This window comes from Cryptotermes secundus, unplaced genomic scaffold (assembly GCF_002891405.2).
Source record: "Cryptotermes secundus unplaced genomic scaffold, Csec_1.0 scaffold615, whole genome shotgun sequence".
NCBI lineage: Eukaryota > Metazoa > Arthropoda > Insecta > Blattodea > Kalotermitidae > Cryptotermes > Cryptotermes secundus.
In genome coordinates, this window is record NW_019720173.1 from 361,956 (window position 1) to 384,362 (window position 22,407).

Below are 22,407 nucleotides of genomic sequence, written 5' to 3' on the forward strand. Positions count from 1 at the left end.
CATCCCTCCCAAATGTATTAGGAGGATACACACACGGTCATGGTTATGTCATAAACTTGTGTCTCCTTATAGCAAAAGTAAAGTAAAGCTATCCTTGTAACAGGCCGTGGAGGCCCTTACGGTTGTGAGACGTTGGGGGTCCCACATTATCTAGATAATCGGCTCAAGGATGGTGGCAAGGTTGTCAGCCATACGCGCCGGCCGCGCTTTACTCCCCAGGAAAATTATTTTATTTATTCCTGGTATTCATTTCTGTAGAGGCTGAGTCGACCCCAGAGCCATAGTGCGGCCGGAAAGATTAGGTCAATTGAAAAAATCCAGTGACTTCATCGGGACTTGAGCCCGCGACCTTCCGGCTTGTAGGATAGTGCCTCAACCAACAACGCTACCGCGTGCCCTCGTTTCCTTATAGAGGAAATAAAATATTATGAGTATTGTGTCAAGTAATAAACGTCAGCCATGAAATCTAACCATTAGAGTACTTGCTGATGTGCGAAAGATGGTTCATTTAAGAACACAGTCTACTGTTATGTAACGCCAGTACCAGTCAACAGACGTCTCGAAGAAACATACTGTCTCCATCTTCACTGTGGTATGGTTTTACTCGGCTTAATATTTGACCTTGAAGAAGGAGACAGTATGTTCGTCCAAAATGTCGTCTGATTGCTACCGGACTGACTGGCGGTACATACCGGAAGGTACTGGAGTATTCTTCATAGTCACCGCTGTGAGTACCTCAAATCCGACGTGATTCCGTTTATTCGTCAAGACATCTCTCCAACCCAAGGAGTGTGCGTAACTACATAAGCGTCTGGTGGCCCTAGCGAGCAGTCTGCAAGCATTTACCTTAAAAAGATCCGTCATACACTTCACTCACTCACTCATGCAGCTGAGTCCTTCTTGAGAAGTCGCAAATTGTTTATCTGCTCAAGAACTCCCCAGTATTTTATAGAAGCCGAAGATTCATTACCGTGTTCAGTTCACAAGAGCCCTCCATTGGTTCCATTCCTGAGGCAGATTGATCCAGCCCATATCATCCTATTCTATCTCTCTAAGATCCATCTTAATATTGTTCACCAACTTACGTCTTGTCTTCCTAGAGATTTCCCTCCTTCTGACTTTCTCACCAATATTCTATATGCTTTCGTCTTCGCCCCCCTTCTTGCTATATGGCCTTCCGATCTCATATTTCTTGACTTGATCATTGTAATTATACTGGGCGAGGACTACAGTTTATGAAGCTCCTCACTCTGCAGTTTTCTCACAATGTACTTACTTTATTTTGTTCATATTCGCTCAGTTGCTTGCATGAAAGAGGGAATTTGCACTGTGTAGCTCCAGGTAAAACCACGGAGCCACAGTCACTTAGCTGCTCAAGATATTCGCCGCTTTTGTGACAACAAAATTCTCATTACCCTGTGGTATTGATTCTCATCGCTGGACCCTAACCTGAGTCAGCTGAATCATTGACGGAAAACAGTTTTGTCGAGAAGCTCGTAGTCCTTGAGCCGCTCGAGATATTGCACACGTTTGGTGGAACACGCAAATTCATGAGCATGTTCACGAGGGCCATTGCAGTACCCTGTTCCGAGCTAGCTGAATACAGTACACAGTCCCACATTTCACTTGTTTATGGTCAATATTAATATTATAATTTATTATAAATACAGGCATGCAAGGCAACTTCTTCCGTTTACTTCATTCGACTTAATTTTATGCTCATGTTTCTCTCTTATCATAATGTGTATGGGCGTTACAATCCGCCATTAATCTTAGCCTCTCTTTTGCAGTTTCTCATTCATGTACGCAGCCGGTAGGACTGCCTGGGCGTGGGACCTACCCGCCGCAAGGCCGCCAACTACACATGCTAAAATAAACCCAGAATAAATGCAAACATCCGTGTCTCGAGTGGGATTCGAAACCACGATTCCAGTGTTTGAGCGTACGAAGACAATTCGTGCTTTAGATCGCGAGGTCACATCGATCGGTGTAACCTGAGCTAATGCGGTTATATGTGCTATATTCTACAGGACGTGTGTAGAGATAAATTTCGTACTGTGTTCTTAAGGGCTGCGCCACAGTGAAGTAAGCTATGTGGGTATTAACTTTTCGGAAGAATTTAATTCTTCTGTCTTCAGGGCAGAAATGTATTGCAAGACAAAATGCTGATCCAAATATACAAGTTTAGCGACGTTGACGACGATGGAAACTTCGACTCTGTGTAATAAGCATACAGGAATACAATGCGTTGCTGGTGTTGCCGAATAGAGCAACATTAATTTATTCTTAGGTTGTAGAGGCACTGCTTGAATTTAATTGAGTATTAGGCCTTTGAAATAAATAGAGAGTTTATCATAAGTTTTGAATTGGTTATTGCTGGAAAGAATATTCGTTGTCCATACGAACGTAGTTTTCTGGCATTCGCTTCAACGGACTGAGAATATCAAGGTCAAAGGGAAGTCGAGTTATTCGTTAATGCAATAGAAATTCGAACCGAAAATTTTCAGACAAATTTATGACTTTATTAATATTCCGAAATATTATGTACCGGAATTTTCCATGAGTTTATTGTTTACTGTACAATTTCATCGTAACACCACCTTGAAATTGAAGCAAATGACACACTCACTGTAACGATAGTTTTGGGGTAAGGCTTCCTTCCCTCCTTCCTTTTCCCTCTCCTTAATTTTTAATTTTTTCTTGCGTTATATTTTGCTCCCTTTTTACCGTCTCTCTTTTCTATGTACATCCTTAATTTTTTTCATCTTCTCTTATTCGGTTCCTCCTTTCATTTCTACTATCTTCGTTAATTTACATTTCTATGCCTACATTTTATGATAAAGTTTACTGTCTTCCCAATGTCAACACATCCACAAAGCGACTAAATACAATATCTTGCCGTTTCAAAGCCATGGAATCACCTTATAATCTTCAGTACACCCTGACGAGATTATATGACACGGCACGGGAGTCTTTCCTATTCCAGTGATTGAGGATATTAGAAAGAAACCCATCTGACTTCCGTCGATATTGCAGGATACAGATAGAGAATGCTCCTCTGCGTTGATATTTATATAAGCTTCTTCGTGCTTCTCACAATCTGACTCCGTCTGGAGGAGGGACGATTAAGCTATTTCTGGAAATAAAATAAACAGCTTTGAAATTCACGGGATTTAGATGAATATGAAAATCAATATAAAACCAATTTACATTTCAGAAGACGTAAATATATCATTAACTCTCGTTCCTTAATTTTCCAAAAGGTTCGATGAGGACTAAATACGTCGTTAGATAATGATGCACAAAGAAATGAAGTTTAGATTGAACTAATAAATTATTCAANCGAATATGAAAATCAATACAAAACTAATTTACATTTCAGAAGACGTATAATATATCATTAACTCTCGTTCCTTAATTTTCCAGAAGGTTGGATGAGGACTAAATACGTCGTTAGATAATGAAGCACAAAGAAATGAATTTTAGATTGAACTAAAAAATTATTCAGTATTCTAATCTGTAAATAATACAATAATTGGCTCATTTGTACAAAGCTTTCTATGAAACGCTCATAGTTACTAGGCTGGTCGAAGTACTCTATGCTTTTATAAGCCTAAATTTCGTCACCACGTTCACAGAATTACACCTGTAGTCTATCCTGATCCATGTGAATCCTGTCGTCTCCTTCACACCATCTTGCTCTGACATAAGGTTATTATGATTATCGGCATTATTCCTTCAAGGATTTTTCTGCCTTCAATTTAGACAGTAATCCGTCTTTCCTGCTCTTTCTTCTAATGCCTTTGAAATGTTCAAATGCATTCCTCAGCACCCTGTTTTCAAACACTCTCCCCTTAGAATGGGAGCCCAGACATCATCCTCATTCACATACGAGGTGTATCGGAAAGTTCCCGGACTAGGTCAAAAAAGAAATACTGCCTTAACTTACTCAATTTTGACTTCAATCACCTTTAAAATAATTTCCTTGGGGACGTAATCTCATCGTTTTTTCCACTCTTCTAAAGCGCCGTGGAAGTCATTTTCCTTAATGCTGTCGAGTGCCGCCTGCGATTCTCTTTGGATATCAGACATTCTTTCGAAACTTCGTCCCTTCAGTTTATTTTTCAATTTGGGAAACAAAGCGAAATCTCAGGGGCTAAGTTCGGTGAGTAGAGAGCATGGGGAACGATAACCATGTTGCTGTTAGTCACAAAACCTGTGGTTTTCAAGGACGTGTGGGTGGGTCCGTTGTCGTGACGAAGGAGCCAGTTGCGGTTGCGTTAAATTTCCGGTCTTTTTAGTCTCACATTTCCTCTCAATCGTCTCAAAACATCAGAGTACGAGTAACAGCCACAGTTGACCGTAGTGTTAGGAAGAACAATTTCATGGTTAACAATTCCCTTCACGTCAGAAAAACAATGAGCATGCTCTTTGTTGAACTCCAGACTTTTCGCGCCTCTTTTGCTCTTGGTGATTGTGGGCTCTTCTATTGTTATGATTTTTGCATTGTTTCTGGAACATAACCGTAAATCCAACTTTGATCACCTGTTATAATCCTAGAGACAAAAGTTGGGTCCTCATGAGCCTTCTCTCGTAGCTCAAGACACGCGTTTCCGCACCGCTGCTTTTGATCATTTGTCATGAGCCCGGGAACGAACTTCGCGACAATGCGACGTATGTTCAAATTTTCTGTTAAGATAACCTGGCAAACTCCATATCTGGTCCCGATGGTGTATGCGAGCACATGGATCTTTGTGGATGAGTTCTCGAGCGTTTTTTAACATTTTCTTCGTTTTGGTGGTGTTTGGTCGCCCTGAACGTTCGTCATTTTCAACTGGCACTCGTCCAACCTCAAAAAGTGAATGCCATTCAAAACCGCTGTCCGGCTTAAAGAATGTTCTCCAAAAGACTCAAGAAGCATTTCAAGGATTTTGGTAGTGGGTTGGCCGAGCCTCACGCTAAACTTGATGCAAACACTGTTCAATTTTGCCATCAATCGCAGACAAAAAGAAACACGAAGTCGAGAAAGCACTCGTGTAAAAACAATGTGTGTTTACAGCGCCTTGTCACGTGCAGACTGATGCAATAGGCTTGTGAAAGTGTGACATTGGCCTCCCCTCTCATCTTCTTTCACCGGGGCAGTTACAACAATAACAGTCCGGGAACTTTCCGATACACCTGTAGGGTGAAATATAATATTATAGTTATGTTCTAAAGGGACTGCCGCATATTTCAGGTTTTCTTCCAAGTTATGATTCACAGTCATCCTCCCTTTGGACTGCATATGAAATATAAGCAATATGGGTGTTAGAGAGAAAAATTTAAGCCTTGAAGAACACTGTAATCGAACCGCTATAGTCCGTTTTAATTTGAACACATTTAGTAAATCGCATGTTACGTCTACTGAAATCCTTAGTGAGATCAGCCATGTGCAGTCTTCAGTACATTTATTCGCCGTCAAGGCTTCAAAACCTAGCAAATTACTTGTCAGTCAGATATTTGCAAAATTTCGGATAGTAATTTTGCAATCTTACATCCTGTTTATTTTTTATTATTTTAGATCTTTATAAATTCAAATAGCATTAAAGAATCATATTAATTCATCAAAAGTGACAACATATTGTTCAGAAGTGCAGTCTAAGCAGTTCTTGCAAATAACAGTCATTGTGATTTTTACCAGGAAGTTAATAAGTTGATAGAGTGTGATTAAATGTAATGAGTACGTCGACTGATACCACGATTTAGAGGATATGTTAAAGAAATTAACTGGTAGCTCTGCAAGCTCGTACTCTTCATTCTATTCAGTTAAACATTCCTCAGTATTACCGTCCTAATAATTTCATCTGGACACAGATTCCTGATAAACATACGCTGCCTATTTCCCAGCTCCCATAGTGACACCAGTTGTATGGATTTCCACCCGTAAGCGCTCGAGTAATCTCATGTTCACCATGACTTGGGCGGTGAAACCTCTCTGTCCCAAAGGGTCCTAGGTCTACCTCAATGAAGGCAAGGAAGCCGACTCTTGAGTTGGAAACCAACTTCGAGGATTGCAGAGAGTCTACGGCGAGTTGTAAGAGAGTTAGTAATTGCATGAAATATAAATGTAAAGCAAAATCAAAATCATCTAACCCTTCGCAATTTCCTAAATTCTTGCCACATTGCCTGATTTTCCCTGTTGAGGATACTGTATATAACTAATGCCATGGAGTTGAGTCCATCTTGACAAGGCACCAACTGCTTAGTTATTAAATATGTTTGCAAAATTTTATGGAACCCGAATACATTTGCGTGTTCACAAGAACCATCTAGCTGTCCCTGTGTTCAGCCAGATTAATCTAGTCCACACCACCCCATAAAATTACTGGATGATGCAATTAGTATTATCCTCCTACCTACGTCTAGGTCTTCCTAGTCGATTCTTTCCTTCTGGCTTTCCGACCAACATTCTCTATGCATTCCTCTTCTCTCCCATGCGTACTACGTATGCTCAGTCTATTTTAACCTCCTTGGTTGATTTTCTAATTGCATTAGTGAAATAGAACGAATTATGAAAGTCTTCATTATGCAGTTTTCTCCAACCTCCTATCACTTCGGTCCAAATATTCTCCTTGGCGCCCTGTGCTCGAACACACTCAGTCTATGTACTCCCTTAATGTTAGAAATCAAGTTTTACACCATTATAAAACGCTATAGATTTGTTATTAGCTTATTGCTTCCGTTGTTCCATAAGCAAACTTTGTTACCTTATATCAGGAAATATTTCACAGCCGTGAAATTATCGTCGATTAATTCCAGGAACTAATTCATGTGTATGTTACCGCGAAGAATATCTATAAACATCAAATAACTTTGCAGTCTCCTAAATTTGCTGTACAGAAAATCATTTAACAGCGATACATACGTGTACGACTGTCGCAAAATTATAAAAATTACTACAGGCATAAAGATATGTTAGATAAGTAGACGCAACACGCAGTGAAAGTTGTTTCTTGGCGACGCTCCATCAAGTGTGGGATGAGAGACGCGGCCGCCTAAGTTGGCCCGACATCTCGAACTGTAACATTGAACCATCGTCCTGAATAGCAATGAGTGGGACTTATTCAGATGCTGCACGCAGCGCGGTGCTACAGCATCCATCCATTTCATGGATTTTGATTTGTTTTCTTGGAAACATTTCCTTCAGGAATCTCCGACATCCACATATTTAAATCCAAAGCCATGTCGGAATCGAGATGCTTCTAATTTTTATTTCGCAGTGACAACACCGTCCATACGGTAGTACAGGTCAGATTTCGAACTTTTATTTAGGGATATTTTGTATGCTGAGTATTTATCGAAATGTAATGTACTCGTACCTTTACTTTCAGTATGATATATTTAGACAGACTAGCTTTGAAACAGTACATTTTTAATTGTAACAGCAGAGTTGCATCTGCCATGATGTTTGGATAATACAAGTATTCCACTGAAATAAACCTTTCTTCCATTATTAACTAACATTTTGTGGGATTGTCTCCACCGAATTAATTAAGAGAAAGCGAACGGTTGCTCACACAGTTCGGTATGAAGGTTGCGATGTAATGCAGAGGAGAACGTCAGGGAATGCTGATTATCCTGCAATATGAACTGCACTCCGACATTTCCTGATGGTTTGCTAGAAGACGAATGACCGTCGAAGAAACCCTTGCCGTGGATTTACTAACCCGTAAGGATCATCTCTTGTGAGATTATGTTAAATACGTACTTTGTCTATCACCACACAATTCCTGCGTCAAGAAAAACATTCACTATTTCAGGGACGGCCAGCCCGATAAAGGACCAAACATACTCGTATAAATATATCAGAATTTGTATTAGGTTGCTTATGAAGTACTTTACGATGTTATTGTCCTCAGGCTGGTAATATGATTCATGATGATTTGAAATGAAGATGTCGTGACCTGGCAAAGTAAGTATCCCGGAATTAGACTGAGGTATCTCGCGAGAACTTAACAAGATAGCTGGTGTCCTGACCGAGAACCGAGCCGATGTTTGTTTACTGAAATATTTAGATTGAAATCCCAATGGCAGATACACAGGAACATTCTTTATATTTGTGATTTACATCATGCATCAGTATCCCTATATTTTAAAAATGTAACTAGACAACACCGTCTGCATGTACTAGATTATCCGTCTTGTGTTAGACAGTTTTCTCTATATCTGCAAAATTTACTTGTTAAACATATGCTTATGAACATTCTGTTTAATTCAACGCATTAATAAATTAGAGAAATACGTAGTGCAATCCAAAAGTTCCCGAAATATATTAATAAAAACTATTACGTCTTACCTGGATCTGATCTGATCTGATGTATTCTGGATGTTCCATTTGTAGATTAGGAGAAAAATTTAGCTCGTGTGCCTATACCATATGAAGAACTATAACTTCCAGATTAAGGGAGGAAGAAAGCCCGTTGAGTGCACAGTGGTCTCAAGGTTGGCGTTAATTTCTGCTATTTATAAACAAGTACAGCAAGAACTAAAATTGCAATGCCGAATTCATTCCAGAAATCCCTGAATGGATAACATTCTCACTACCGTTTACTGTATATCTAATACACACATTGTATGAAGCTTTACCGTCCGTAAATTAAAAAAAAATTTACGCTACCTGAAGTAGCCTACCGTTCAACATCCGGGTTTCTCTTAGAATAAAATGTACTGAATTACGGAAAACGATACTTTTTTCAATATCGCACTTTTGCAATGATATAATAAGTTTCGTCTTCTAAATTAGTGGATAATGAGCCTCATCAACAGGGTAACACATACATTTTATTTTCTTTTTCACTGCAAGAAACAAAGAGAAACCCTAAATTATTCTTACTTAGAATATGATTAGATTCTCAAAGCAAGAGACTAGTCATGGTAGACGCTATACCCGCCTTCTTACCTCATGACGACCAGGGTTTTAAACACAAAATAAATCGTTTTAAGAATTATAGAGCATATGGTTGTCTATGGGCGAAGAAGTCGGTGGACATACATATATCGTTTTGTTAATTTTATCCCACATCTCTTCTTAACAGGCAGACACAGAGTGCAGAAGGAAGAATGGGGGGGGGGGAGAAGGACTTTACGATATGGAAGACATGGCAAGAGCGGAATAGTTACTAGTCTATAACAGTAGATGTCACCAGTTGTCCAAACAGCGACATAATGTTTGGATATGTACGACACGCTGGTTTTATATCCGTGTTGCAAAAACATTGTTGTGTTTCATAAATAAGTTACTATTAAAATGTTTTGAATAGATTTCTTCTCTCCATCCAAGAGCAACGTGGTGAATACATTGACCTCAATTTCTTAGGCGTAAACCCATGAAGAGAATAACAATGTGTTTCTTGTGATTCGGTACCAAATTCTATAGAAGCGAATGCATAAGATGGAAGGGACAGAAGGTGGGGGGAATCTGCGTCACTTTTCACGAGAACAGCAAGTGTCGAGAAACCGCCTCGAGAATAAAACCAAAATAATTTAAAACGTTTCGTCTGTGTCCAATTGAAAGTCTCCTGCGCTTTTCTTTCTCTCTCTGTGTTTTTCTCTTCTTGTCTGTTTTCGTTTGGAAGTCTGAGATACTGTGCCCGCTCATATAAGCAAGGAATGGGAATTTGCCACAGTCTTCTCTGTAGGGATGTGTTTGTTTGTGTTTGTTTCGCGCATGCGCTCGTTAAACTGCAGTAATGGAAAGGGGGCACTGAGGCGGGACTCTGAAATTCCTACAGATTATACAAAGTGTTCAGCAAGTTGCAAGCAGAAACACACAAACAGATGAAGAAACAATGACGGAATGTAAAAGAGGAGAGAAACGAACTAAGAAGAAAGGAAGAGATTAATACGAAGAAAAGGAAAGAATAATCAGACACTAACAGGAGGAAAGCATTACTCACGAGGATTATATTTGTGTGGGGGCACGCGATGGCGTAGTTAGTTGAGGCACTATGCTACAAGCCGGAAGATCACGGGATCGAATCCCGATGAGGTGATTTTTTTTAATTTACCTAATCCTTCCAGCCGCACTATGGCCCTGGGGTCGACTCAGCCTCTAACAGAAATGAGTACTAGGAATATTCTTGGGGGTAAAGGGCGGCCGGCGCGTAGGGCTGACAACCTTGCCTCCATCTATGAGCCGATTTTCTAGAAAATGTGGGAGTCTCGACGTCTCACAGCCCTATGGGCCTCCACGGCCTGTTGCAAGGCTACCTTTACTTTCTTTCTTTACATCATGGTGCTGCTTATTATGCAGTTCTCCCTAGCCTCGTGTACCCTCTTCTCTCTAAATATTTCCCAGTATCTCTATTTTGCTTCCAGAATGAGAGGTGAAGCTCCTTGTCCATAAAAAAAGTCGAATGTATTTTAACTTTTTAGGTAGGAGAAGGGGAAGGAATAATATTCTGAACAGAACGGCAGCGAGCATTCACATGTTATACTGTGATCTTAGCTTTCGTGAATTTAACATTCTTTTGTTACTGCCGTTTCTATATATTTCAAATTTACGACTCTCTCTAAAACTATATTAACTCGCTTTATATTATGATTTGTGCTGAATTCAGCTGACGACAAATGCACATATGCTTAACTGTCTTCGTTGTTCCATTTGAAATAATTTATATGCCTGCTTTAAGGTCCATGGAGTTTATATTTTCGCTCAATGAAATGTCACATACTACCATAATCAATAAGTTCGTGGACTGGCCGCAAAGCGTCGTTACAGTGCACTACAGTGGATAGGTTGAGGCACGATATAATCCCCTGTCAGTTTATCTCTCGTCACAGCAAGAGGCAGTTGTGTGCAAACAGTGTAAGTAGAACTACGACCTATATTGTGAACTGCAGTTAAATGCAAGTGGCGGAAATCGAAAATGTGGCAGTTTGAACAACGGGCAAACATCAAGTTCTGTCAAACACTAGGCAAATTCCCTAGCGAAACGTTTGGCGTAGGAAGAATTGGCTGTTGCTACACGACAAAGCCCCTGCACATGGCTCTGTTCTTGTCCAAGAGGAACTGGCAAGCAAGAGTTTACCGTTTTGCCACACCCTCCGTACTCACCTGATCTCGTACCCTGCGATTTCTTTCTCTTTCACCTCTTGAAAGCAAAGCTACGTGGTCGTAGATTTCAGTCGTCCTAGGAGATCGTCATTGCCACAAGAGACGCCGTACGGGAATTTCCCTCCAATATGTTTCAGCAATGTTTTCTGCAACTATATCAACGTCGGCAGACTTACATAGCGGCCAACGGCAACTGTTTTGAGGGCCGAGCTATGGCGCGGCCTGTCCTGAGTTTAGGTAGAGGTCTTGTGACGAGCTGATCATCCGCCAAAGGAGTCCTACAGTGTGTAAAATGACCATGAAACTGGGAAATCAGCCCTATGCTCCAAAGTGGGAGCGAAAGGAGAGAGAGAGAGACTCAACAGCCATAGTTTAAAATTATAGATTTGTTACATCAAAGCAAAAAGTAATCGAAACAATATTGGAACGTAGGACAAATACATAAGACACTTTACTTACCAGTAGATTCAAAACGAATGTAAGTTTGTAATATTTGAAGTTTTCACAACCGTGACTATAAAGAATGCCGTTTTCTTGGATGTGGTGCCGTGTAGATCTTGTGTGAGTCGACGTTTCGGAGGAAAGTAACACCTCCATCTTCACGGTAGGTCTACAGCCAACTGCTCGCCCTAGTTCATTGCTAGCGGGTGTTTCTGCCTTGAAGACAGAGGTAATACGTTCCACCGAAAAGTCGGCTAACATAAGATGTACGCGGAACTACGTCCCAGAAGACGGCAATCTTCAACTATAAGTTTGTAATAACACCGAATGTAACAGAGCACTCTAAATGCATTAACCAGATTATTGAGAGATTAACTTTAAAGAAATGACTGACAAACTTGCTGACTTTTTCATTCGCAGGTAAGATCCAGCAAACGTATACATAAAATATATCAAGGTCTTTAACGTTNTCAGTCGAAGTCCTTGCTTTACAAATAACAGGCTTACAGCTTTAAATAAAACTTTTCTCTTTTCTTTAATTATTCTCAAAATTTTTAATTTCTTTATTATAATTTCAAATGTCAATACGTTTGTTTTTTCACCAATTGATTTTATATGTTCTTAATGTACAGAAACACAGTCCGTTGGGTTTACCGATGAACAGAAGCACTATATAACCACTGTAGAATATAAATTTGTTCATTGCTTGAAATTCTAAATATGTCACATGTGAGTATTATCATTACTAGCAGTAGTACGTTTTCACAGTATGTTGTAAGATCGCATAATAACGAATTTACTGAGAGGAAACCCGAAATTATGCAGAGAATAAAAGCTTAGATGCACAAAAGCAATGGGAAATCTGAAGAATAACTCAGTCGGAAATCCTCCCAATACTGAAAATCGCGATCGGTTAGTGCAATCTGAACAATATTATCAGATCAACGCCCCCTAGGGGTTACAAACTTGTGGCTGCTGAGGACTTAAGCTCCACGGTTTGGATGTCACTCTATAATCGTTCACTGCTCCTTATCCCGCTGAAGTCCGACGCCAACTAGCAGGGGTGCATGGGAAGGGCAATCGAATCAATTAAGGAGAAATATTAAGGTTAATCTCAGGTATTACAGAACGTAAGAACTGGAGGTTGGAGAAAACTGCACAGTGAGGAGCTTCATAACTTGTACTCTTCTCCAAGTATAATTAGAATGATCAAGCCAAGGAGGATAAGGTGGGCAGGGCATGTAGCACGATGGGGGAGACGAGAAATACGTATAGGATATTGGTGGGGAAGCCAGAAGAAAAGAGACGACTGGGAAGATCAAGACGTAGGTGGGTGAACAATATTAAAATGGATCTCAGAGAGATAGGATGGGATGATATGGATTGGATTTATCTGACTCAGGATAGGGACCAGTGGAGGGCTCTTGTGAACACGGTGATGAACTTTCAGGTACCATAAAATTCTGGGAAATTCTTGAGTAGTTGCAGAATTTGGGGCTCTTCCAGAAGGGCTCAACTTCATGGGTAAGTAAGTAATTATATAAGAACTGACGGAGACACAAGCTCGGTAGAACATGATTGCATCAACCTAGGAATTTCAGCCAATTATATCAGCAAACGGTAGCGGCACGCATGAACGAGGCAACAAGCAATGATAAAATAATTTATAGTAGGATTTTCTGGAAGATGCTGTTTATCTATCAGACGATATTATATCTATGTACATGCTGATTCATTCATTCATCAATGGCTCTACAGCATTTTGTTGGGCCCTGGCATCTTCTTCAGTTTCATAATATTTATATACAGAGACAGTAGGACTCCTTGGACAGGGGATCATCCTGTCACAAGGCCGCTGCCTGTACAGGACAACACAGACAGAATAAACGTACACACAGACATCCATGCCTTGAGTAGGTTTCGAATCCACTATCCAAATTTTCGTGTGAGCGAAGACAATTCATACCTTAGGCCGCGCGGACGTTGTGATCGGCCACTTTTACATGTAGCAGTTACAAACTGCAGATGAGGTCGCAACATTATTGTCACTGCTACACACTGCATCTGGGCAAATGTGGCCAAATCTCTTGTATTCGCGACAGAGTCCACGCAATAGTTACTTTCCTTTCCTGTGGCGCTACAGCCCCAGTGGGCCTAGGCCTACCTCCATGAAACTCTCCGTTTCACTTCGGTTTACTAGATCTTACACATACGGTATGACTCCTTGGGCAAGTGATCAGCTCGTCGCAAGGTCTCTACCTGTAGACAAACACAGAAAAACGCAACCAAACATCCATGCCCTGAGTGGGATTCGAACCCACTATCTCGGCTTCCGAGCGAGCGAAGACAGTGCACGTCTTAGACCGCTCGGCTACCGTGACCGGCCAGTAGTCACTTTACTTGGACAAATACAAGATTACTACAAATGATTCATTCAATTACAAAACATTATATTTTCCAAAGTATTATACATACAAGTATGATTTTATATGAAAAGAACCGCAAACTCACCAAGTTTCCATTATGATAACAAGTTGGCAGTATGAGTGCAGTGCCTCACAAAATGGCGACGAAGCTGGAAAAGAGTTTCTGTGTGTCGGAATATGCGAGATGTTCGTCTGCTATTGCAGTGCAGTGTGCATTCAGAACAAACCACAGAAAAGAACCACCATGTAAACAGAGCATTCTGCGGTGGTATCAGCAGTTTAAGGCTACTGGTTGTCTGTGGAAACGGAAGAGCATGGGACGACCAATATAGTGCTTTGAAGTGAAATGAATCATTTGTAGTAAGTCTGTATTTGTTAGGTTTCAACTTCCATTCACTTTCCTTAACAATCTAGAAATTAAACTGATTATAATTTAGGGCAGAATACATCCTTTGGAATAACCAGTAGTTGACTGAACGGAACTGAAGTCATCTGAATTATAATCTCCATTGCCGCAGTCTGGTTCGATTCGCTTCTGAGTTCAGTTAGTGTCCGGCTCGCTCCACCCAGCTGCACGTCATTGACATCAGCGTACGAATTTGGAACATCAGGTTGCGTAATCGTCCCGATATTAATCTTCCATTTGCGACTAACCAGCTGTCTAGAAGCGAAGATTTCAAATCCCTTTCGCTTATCAGAAGAAACCGATAGATGCGACATAAGGGAAAGATCACATCTAAATCCCTGCATCATCTGCCGTTATCAGCGAGTGGCCCACAAAGGAAACGAAGTCCTCCACAGACGATTTCAGTATCTCACAGACGTAGATGTGAAGAGATCTGTAATCTGGGGTACAGAGCTGTGTAATGCTCATATATTATTCCGAAACTTCGGTTGACTTCCAACAGACTACTTGGAGTTACATCCCAGAAGACATCCATCCTAGTTCCAGCCCGTGCGGTAATCAAGTATCGGACGAAAGAAGTGATATAGACAGATTTGAATCAATACATGAACTCAGATTTGATTGTCCGAGATATGAATGCGGACCGCACTGCTACATCCTGACACAAACTCTGTTCCCTTAACTATTGACCTGATTGCTTCCCGCACGAACTACCTGTCCCTACGCGATGATCAAGTTTCGCTTTTCGCAAAAAAATTGTAACCGTATATCAGATCGATCCCAACCTCGTCCTATATAATATTCTGCGTCGCAAATGAATCTTAGTTATATTCCACTGAATTTTCTGCATTTATATACAGCTCTAGAGTCATTTGTTGGACTTGGCCGCTTTTTCAGTTTCATAATCCTATACACAGTCGGTTGGACCCTTTGGACGGGTCATCAGCCCGTAGCAAGGCCTTTACCTACACACAGAAAAACACAAAGCATAATCACACCCAGATATCCACAGCTTGAGTGATATTCGAGCCCACGACCCCAGAATTCCAGGAAGCGAAGACTGGTCATACCTTATACAGCAAGGCCACTGTGATCGGCTGAATTTTGTCCACTTTATTATTTTACTGGGCCTATAAAGATTGCTAATGGCATACTCATTTTCAGTTGCTAAGGTAGTTTCAAGGCATTCTTCCAAGTCTAAAATTTTGTTTAATTTTCTTACGTGTGTAAGCGTTATGCAGCCCCAAGCTGATGGAGCACAGTGCGTTAGCCAGTGTATGTCGCATCTGGCCGTCATTTTCTCCACCCAAATCCTGAAGACCTGTTACTAGCCAGACATTTTCTCAAGATTCTCTCTCCTTTTGTTTGGCTTCAAAGCAACTTCATTGTTTATTCTGCCCTCAACTTTCACTTTCAACAGATTCAACATTTACACACCTTATTCTGCAGTGATTTTGGAAGGAGCTGAGATGTTGCTAGTCCTTAACATGAGGACGCATCCTGTTCGGGTATGCTAATGATCTTCATGTCTTTTTGTTTAATTTCTTAACATCAACATTTTTCTCCCTACAGGAAAGAACTTAAGTTTAACTTTGGGCAAATTAATAATTTTGCATATTAAAGGCCCAATTCATAGTGTTTCCAAAAGAGGAAAGACATGCTTATTTATTAAAATAATCGGAAGATGCTCAATCTGTTCTCAGTTTAATTTTCAATTTTTCTCTAGTTATACTCTCCGGAGTTGGGCTCTAACCAGATCTCTTATGTACATTCATCACTGAATTGTAGTAAGTTCAATTTAGGGCCGCGCCATAGCTCAAGCAGTTAGTCCATATACAGACAGATCCATATACTGTTGCTAGCCAGCTAAAAATTTTGATTCCGGTTGGTACTGCTTCCCACCGCTGCGGCCCGGTTTCAATCCCGGGTCTGGTCAAGTGGGATTTGTGGTGGACAAAGTGGCGCTGGGGCAGGTTTTCTCCTAGTACTTCGGTTTTCCCTGCCAATCTTCATTCCACCAATTGCTCCACAATCACCCTCACCTATCATCTTGGGCTGGTACAATAGGCCAGAAGTGGCCGCAGTACAAGGGACTTAGTCCCACCCCACTGGCAATAAAAAAAGTTCCATTTAACTGGAGCTTCCTTGTTCTATTCTATTATGGCCTTACATCACTTTGTTGGGCCTTGGCCACTTTTCAGTTTATTAATTTATATACAGCCTGTAAGACTTCTTGGACGGGGATCAGCCCGTCGCAAGGCCTCTACCTACACACAGAACAAGACAAACAGAATAGACGAACACAGACATTCAAGTTTGGAGTAGGACTCGAACCCACGATCACAGTGCTCTAGCGGACGAAGACAGATCATGTCTTAGACAGCGCGGCAACCGTGGTCGGCGAAACTTAAAGGTATATAATTTAGGCTTTTGTATTCAGTCCACATAAACACTGATATCCTTGTGTTATTTTAAAGAATTTGAATGTCTTCATCTCTTTGGTGTTAAAAAGTTGTCCCCATTCTTAGGCGTATTTTAATTTGTTTTGCTGTATCACAAACTCCATATAGTGCTGCGAAATAAATTATAGATATGAGTTAGCATATTTATAACTTTATGCTTCAGGAATATACATGAAGCTAATAGACGTATTTTAATGTTCTGCACTCATGTACTGTGCATAATTTTGAAACCTGTATTTTCTGTGTTTTTGCATTCATAATCATCTGTAATATTCAATTATAACTGGTACAAATCGACTGGTTTAAAGCAGTCACAAGACAGATAATTACTAGAAAGGATGTGAATGTTTTCGTCTTTATTTACAAAGTAAAATGTTGGTGAAGACGTATTGCTCATAAACGTATATGATTTGTCCTTGATTAATTTACGTGGCAAGTGGAATCGATAATAGTTCAGACTTGTTGATCACAGAACATACAAGTTAGAACACGTGTGCGCTGAGTGACAGTTTGCCCATTTCTTATGATCTCAGCCTTCTACTATTGTAAGAGAAATATATCGTATACAACATGAACTCATAAATACGGAGTAAAAATAAAAAATGTCCAACCGTCCATGAAGTTTTATAGAGGACCGACATTTCGAAGTTTGTTTCCTAGTGTGCACACCTTAATTTCCCTAAAGGTACCAGCTATGCAGTTTTATTTAGGTACATTTTCTCCATAAAATCGCACTAACTCATGGAGCTGAGCCCTCCTTGAGAATCCGCCAATTGTGTAGATACTCAAGAAATTCGGATCATTTGAGGAAACCCGAAGGTTTATTACCGTGTTCAGAAGAGCCCTCCACTGGTCCCTATCCTGAGACAGATCAGTCAAATCCATCCCATCCCATCCTCTCTCTCTAAGATCCATTTTAATATTGTTCATCCACATTCTTCTTGGTCTTCCCAGTGGTCTCTTTCCTTCTGATTTTTCCACCAATATTCTATATGCATTCCTCTCCTCCCAATTCATACAACATGCCCTACCCACCTCATTGTCCTTGACTTGATCATTCTAATTATACCTGGCAAAGAGTACAAGCTATGAAGCTCCTCATTATGCAGTTTTCTCCAACCTCCTCTCACTTCATCTCTCTTCGGTCCAAATATTCCCCTAGCACCCTGTTCTCAAACACCCTCAGTTGTAATTGTGTGTACTACAAAATATTAGAGCCTACCCAATCTTCTTTAAGTTTGTGGTTTTCTGAGATGAGGCGCCGTGTAGCACGGCAGCCTCTTACATGGCGTCACCTTCCAGAAGACGGAGATCTACATATTCTCTGGTTCGAAACCTCGCATCTTAATTTTCCTTTCTTTATTTCCATAAATATTAAACATAAATGCCGAAGCGTGTATTGGAGAGAATTAGACAAGTATATTGCTACGTTTTCAGTTGCTCTCTAGAAGTCTTAGGACAGGGAGTCCCAGGAGATCACAGTGCGATATATTTGTTGATCGGATGAAATATGTATGAAACGCATGTATAAATTTAATGAGGTGACTTTACGGAAGGTTTGTCTAGAAAATAACAGCATATTACAATTAAAATTAAAAATATGATTCACGATATTTATAATTGGATTTGAGAGCCCCATTAATTAATACAGTGGCCGTTCCCGAAGTTTTCATTGCGTTTCGTTATTTGGAAAATAGTTAATTAATTGGTTCTCAGTCGACTCTTCGGGTAGCGCTTGTCGTATTGTATATTTATACTAGCAGACGCTATGTTTTCTGACCTCTGTGATCAAATAGGGAAATCTGGATAGAAGCAATTGTTCTTACGAGAATTACTTTTAACATCATGCCTTTAGAACCCAACAAATTATGAATAAGTTAATATTTAGGAGGCACGTAATCGTGTCCTGAATAAGGGAACGGGCAAAATATTTGAAACAGATACTTTTCGTTCCATCCTTGTAATTTTTCTTCTTGGTTTGCTTCTTCTTTTTCGCCTTCCTGTTTTTAGTCTTCCTCCTTTCACATTTTTCTTTCCCTCTTCACCCTCCTACCTCTTGTGGCACATTCTTGTCACAAATAGGGGCGTTACCAATAAAGATCTGATAAGAATGCAATGTTGCAACCAATAGAGTTTCGCGTTCAAGGTCAGAAAGGATTGTGTAAGCATAATTCAGTTAAAGACGAAAAACTACACAGGATTTGCCTATACACCTGAAGTCACCAGTAAAGTATTGAACTCAAACTAAATATGTGCGATCCTTCGCCACACGTGAGATGTAACATTTGTTTGAAGTTGATTCGTTATTAAGTGGACAATTTTGTTTAGACTTTGCTACCTTTTTAAACAGGAAATGAACTAAGGAAGAGAAGGAGACGAATATCTGATGATTTCCCTCTCAGGGAGCGCTAATGTAACCGGCAGTCAGTTGCAGTATTGAAGCATTCGTCGTGCAACAGCCACTGAGCTGAGGCAAGTGAAGGAATTTTGGAGCTATCACACTATGACTGAGTGTAGGTGCTGTGATGTAGGAAAACTAAAAGAATTTGGAAGGAAAGTAGCAAAGTTACATTCACGAAGAAATTAGTAGAAATTAAATTCAGCAAACGTTTGTTACCCTCAATTTTAGATTGTCTTATCATATCTTCTTGTATAATAAAATCTGAGGTTTAAAATACGCTGCAGAAAACTATAATTTTGCATGTTGTTGTAAGGAAAGATTGCGAATTAAACGTGTCTGACGTGGTGCTGTACCGAATATTTGTTCCGAGATAAAGGAAGTAAAAAGTGGACGGGAAAAATTTACGTAATAATCAACTTAATTCATATTCTTCACGGGAGAGTGTTAGAGTGATAAAGTCAAGGGTACTGAAGTGACGGGTTATGTAGAGAGTATAAAGGAGATGGGTAATATGTAAGCATCTTAGTCGAAAAACTGAAAATCCCACATGGGAGGTTTAGATGTATAGCGGAATATTATATTCAAATGATTGTTAAAAAAGTCGTGTGTAAGAGTGTAGACTACATTAAACTGGTTTAGGAAAGGGTCCAGCGGTTCACTCCTTTGAAGACTGGTGGTTTCAGAAAACAAAGGAAATATTTTGAAGAATGCCCTCTTCTGGGATGTGGCTTCGTGTACATTTTGTGTGAACCGACATGTTGGAGGAAGGTCGGTCTACACAAGATATACACGGCGCCACATCCCAGAAGAGGGCTTTCTTCATAGCCACCTCTGTGAAAACCTCAAATCTTGCAAGGAAATATTTTGGTCACCACTTCGAAGAATGCTTCATGGGGTTAGTGTTTACAGATCATTTATTTCTGATTTGTATTTATTGATATCACACAATGTCAATATTGGAAATATTTTCTCTCTTTCGAACTTGCAGATTTTGCCTGAATACTGTTTTATAATTACTAAAGATATAAGCAATATGGCTCCACAGTAATTAATTAAAGGAATACTTATTCTTTCTCGAAAAAGTATTGGGTGTATATCTTATATTCTTTCAGACCTTCTAGGTATCTTATTATTTTTTTCATTAGTGGGGTGGGACTAAGTCCCTTGTACTGCGGCCACTTCTGGCCTGTTGTACCAGTTCCAGATGATAGATGAGGGTGATTGTGGAGCAATTGCTGGAATGAAAATTGGCAGGGGAAACCAAAGTACTAGGAGAAAACCTACCCTAATGCCACATTGTCCACCACAAATCCCACATGGCAAGAATCAAGCTCCAAGCCGGACCGCCGCAGTGGGAAGCCAGGGACTAAACGCTTGAGCTATGGCTCGGCCATCTTATTATATTTAGTCGCATAAAAAGATTTGGAAATTATTGCAACCCACTCTAAACTCTAAACACATCCTACAGGATGCTTTGTGTGGCTTAGGAAACTAGAGACGATTTTGTTTCTTACGTCTGGAACATTTTATTTCCTTCCATTACCCGAACTCTCCCTCTCTCAGAAGTGGTGTAATTCTGAATCATTACATGCTGCTCCATAGGAAGTTCAGCGCATGAAGTTGTATAACACGTCCACCTTGCTTGACGTGCTGTGACGTAATGTCTCCCATCATGACGCTGTATAGATTTTTTCCTTCCTTACTCCGGGCCCAATAGAAGCATTCTTCACACTGTGTGGAGAGGCTCTGGCTAGACACAATGCACAGTATATGCCATGACACAGTACGGGCTGAGCAAGGTGGGGGGGGGGTCGCTCGGAAATACGAATTCAAAACCAGAGGTAAAAGATTTTCTGATCCTTTGGCTACTGAAACCAATTTTCCTCGTCTTTGCAATGGAGTGGGAAAACCACATAACATTCTGCCTTCATACCGAACACTATGGTGAAGGGATAAAGTTCTAGATTTTGTGCTCAAGGTGTTTGGTTCGAATCCCTGTCTGGTTACCAGTTGTCCTCACTTAGGTTTCCCGTGATTTTCCTCAGTTACCAGGTACGACCCTTGATACTGCATGTCGTAACCACCTTTAAATTCTTACCCACCTTAACTCACCGAGTTTCGAGTTCGAGTGGTTAACACTCCTACTTCATATTCAGGAGCTCCCGGGTTGAAAACGTGGCCCAGAGAGCGACTATCATGTCTGAGGAGTTTCTTTGTTCCTTCGATGCAACTTAACAGATGACGCCATATTAATTTAAAATAGTTCACGATCTCCTCCTCCTACATTTTTCAACAAAAATTTAATACATGAAGGATATAATGCCATGTAGTCCTTTGAAAGTTAATCAACGTTTCGGAGGAACATTTAGCCTTCATCCTCAGGGTTGAAGAGTGTGCGAAGTGAGAGACCAGCATAAAGCATTGTTTCCTGCCATTTTCATGTTGAATTCCTTCTTAGCTTGACGTGGTGTAACTGTGTCCACGATCCTTCTTCATTTTAAATAAATCGGTTATACGTATATAACATAAGATCCAATTAGACATTGATGTTTCATACGTCCATAAAACATTTAGAAATGCGTTGGCTTATTTTGGCTGTTTCTAACTAAAGATATATTCGTAGCGTAAATATGCGTAAGTGTGCCCGTGTGTGACTTAATAGATTTTCAGCCAATACGCATAAAAGTTTTAGAATCTAAAACAATTTTATTTCAGGAAATTCACTATGGATGTTTGATGTGTGTATGCGTTTATTCTGTGTTTGTGTTTCCTCTGTTTATTATATTTCATTTTGTTATTGCTAGTGGGGTGTGACTAAGTCTCTTGTACCGCGGCCACTTCTGGCCTATTGTACCAGCCCCAGATGATTGGTGAGGGTGATTGTGGAGCAATTGGTGGAATGAAGATTGGCAGGGGAAACCGAAGTACTCGGAGAAAACCCGCCCCAGCGCCTCTTTGTCCACCGCAAATCCCACGAGACCAGACCAGGGATCGAACCCGGGCCGCCGAGGTGGGACGCCAGCAACTAACCGCTTGAGCTATGGCGCGGCCTGTCCTGAGTTTAGGTAGAGGTCTTGTGACGAGCTGATCATCCGCCAAAGGAGTCCTACAGTGTGTAAAATGACCATGAAACTGGGAAATCAGCCCTATGCTCCAAAGTGGGAGCGAAAGGAGAG

General features: G+C 40.5%; 1 protein-coding gene across 1 annotated transcript in view; it reads left to right on the forward strand.

Annotated features, from left to right (window-relative positions):
• LOC111867762 overlaps positions 1-22,407 on the forward strand; it is a gene marked incomplete at its 5' end in the record, with an annotated part of 371,575 nt that overhangs the window by 273,176 nt on the left and 75,992 nt on the right. The gene's annotated exons all lie outside the window — the stretch shown is intronic.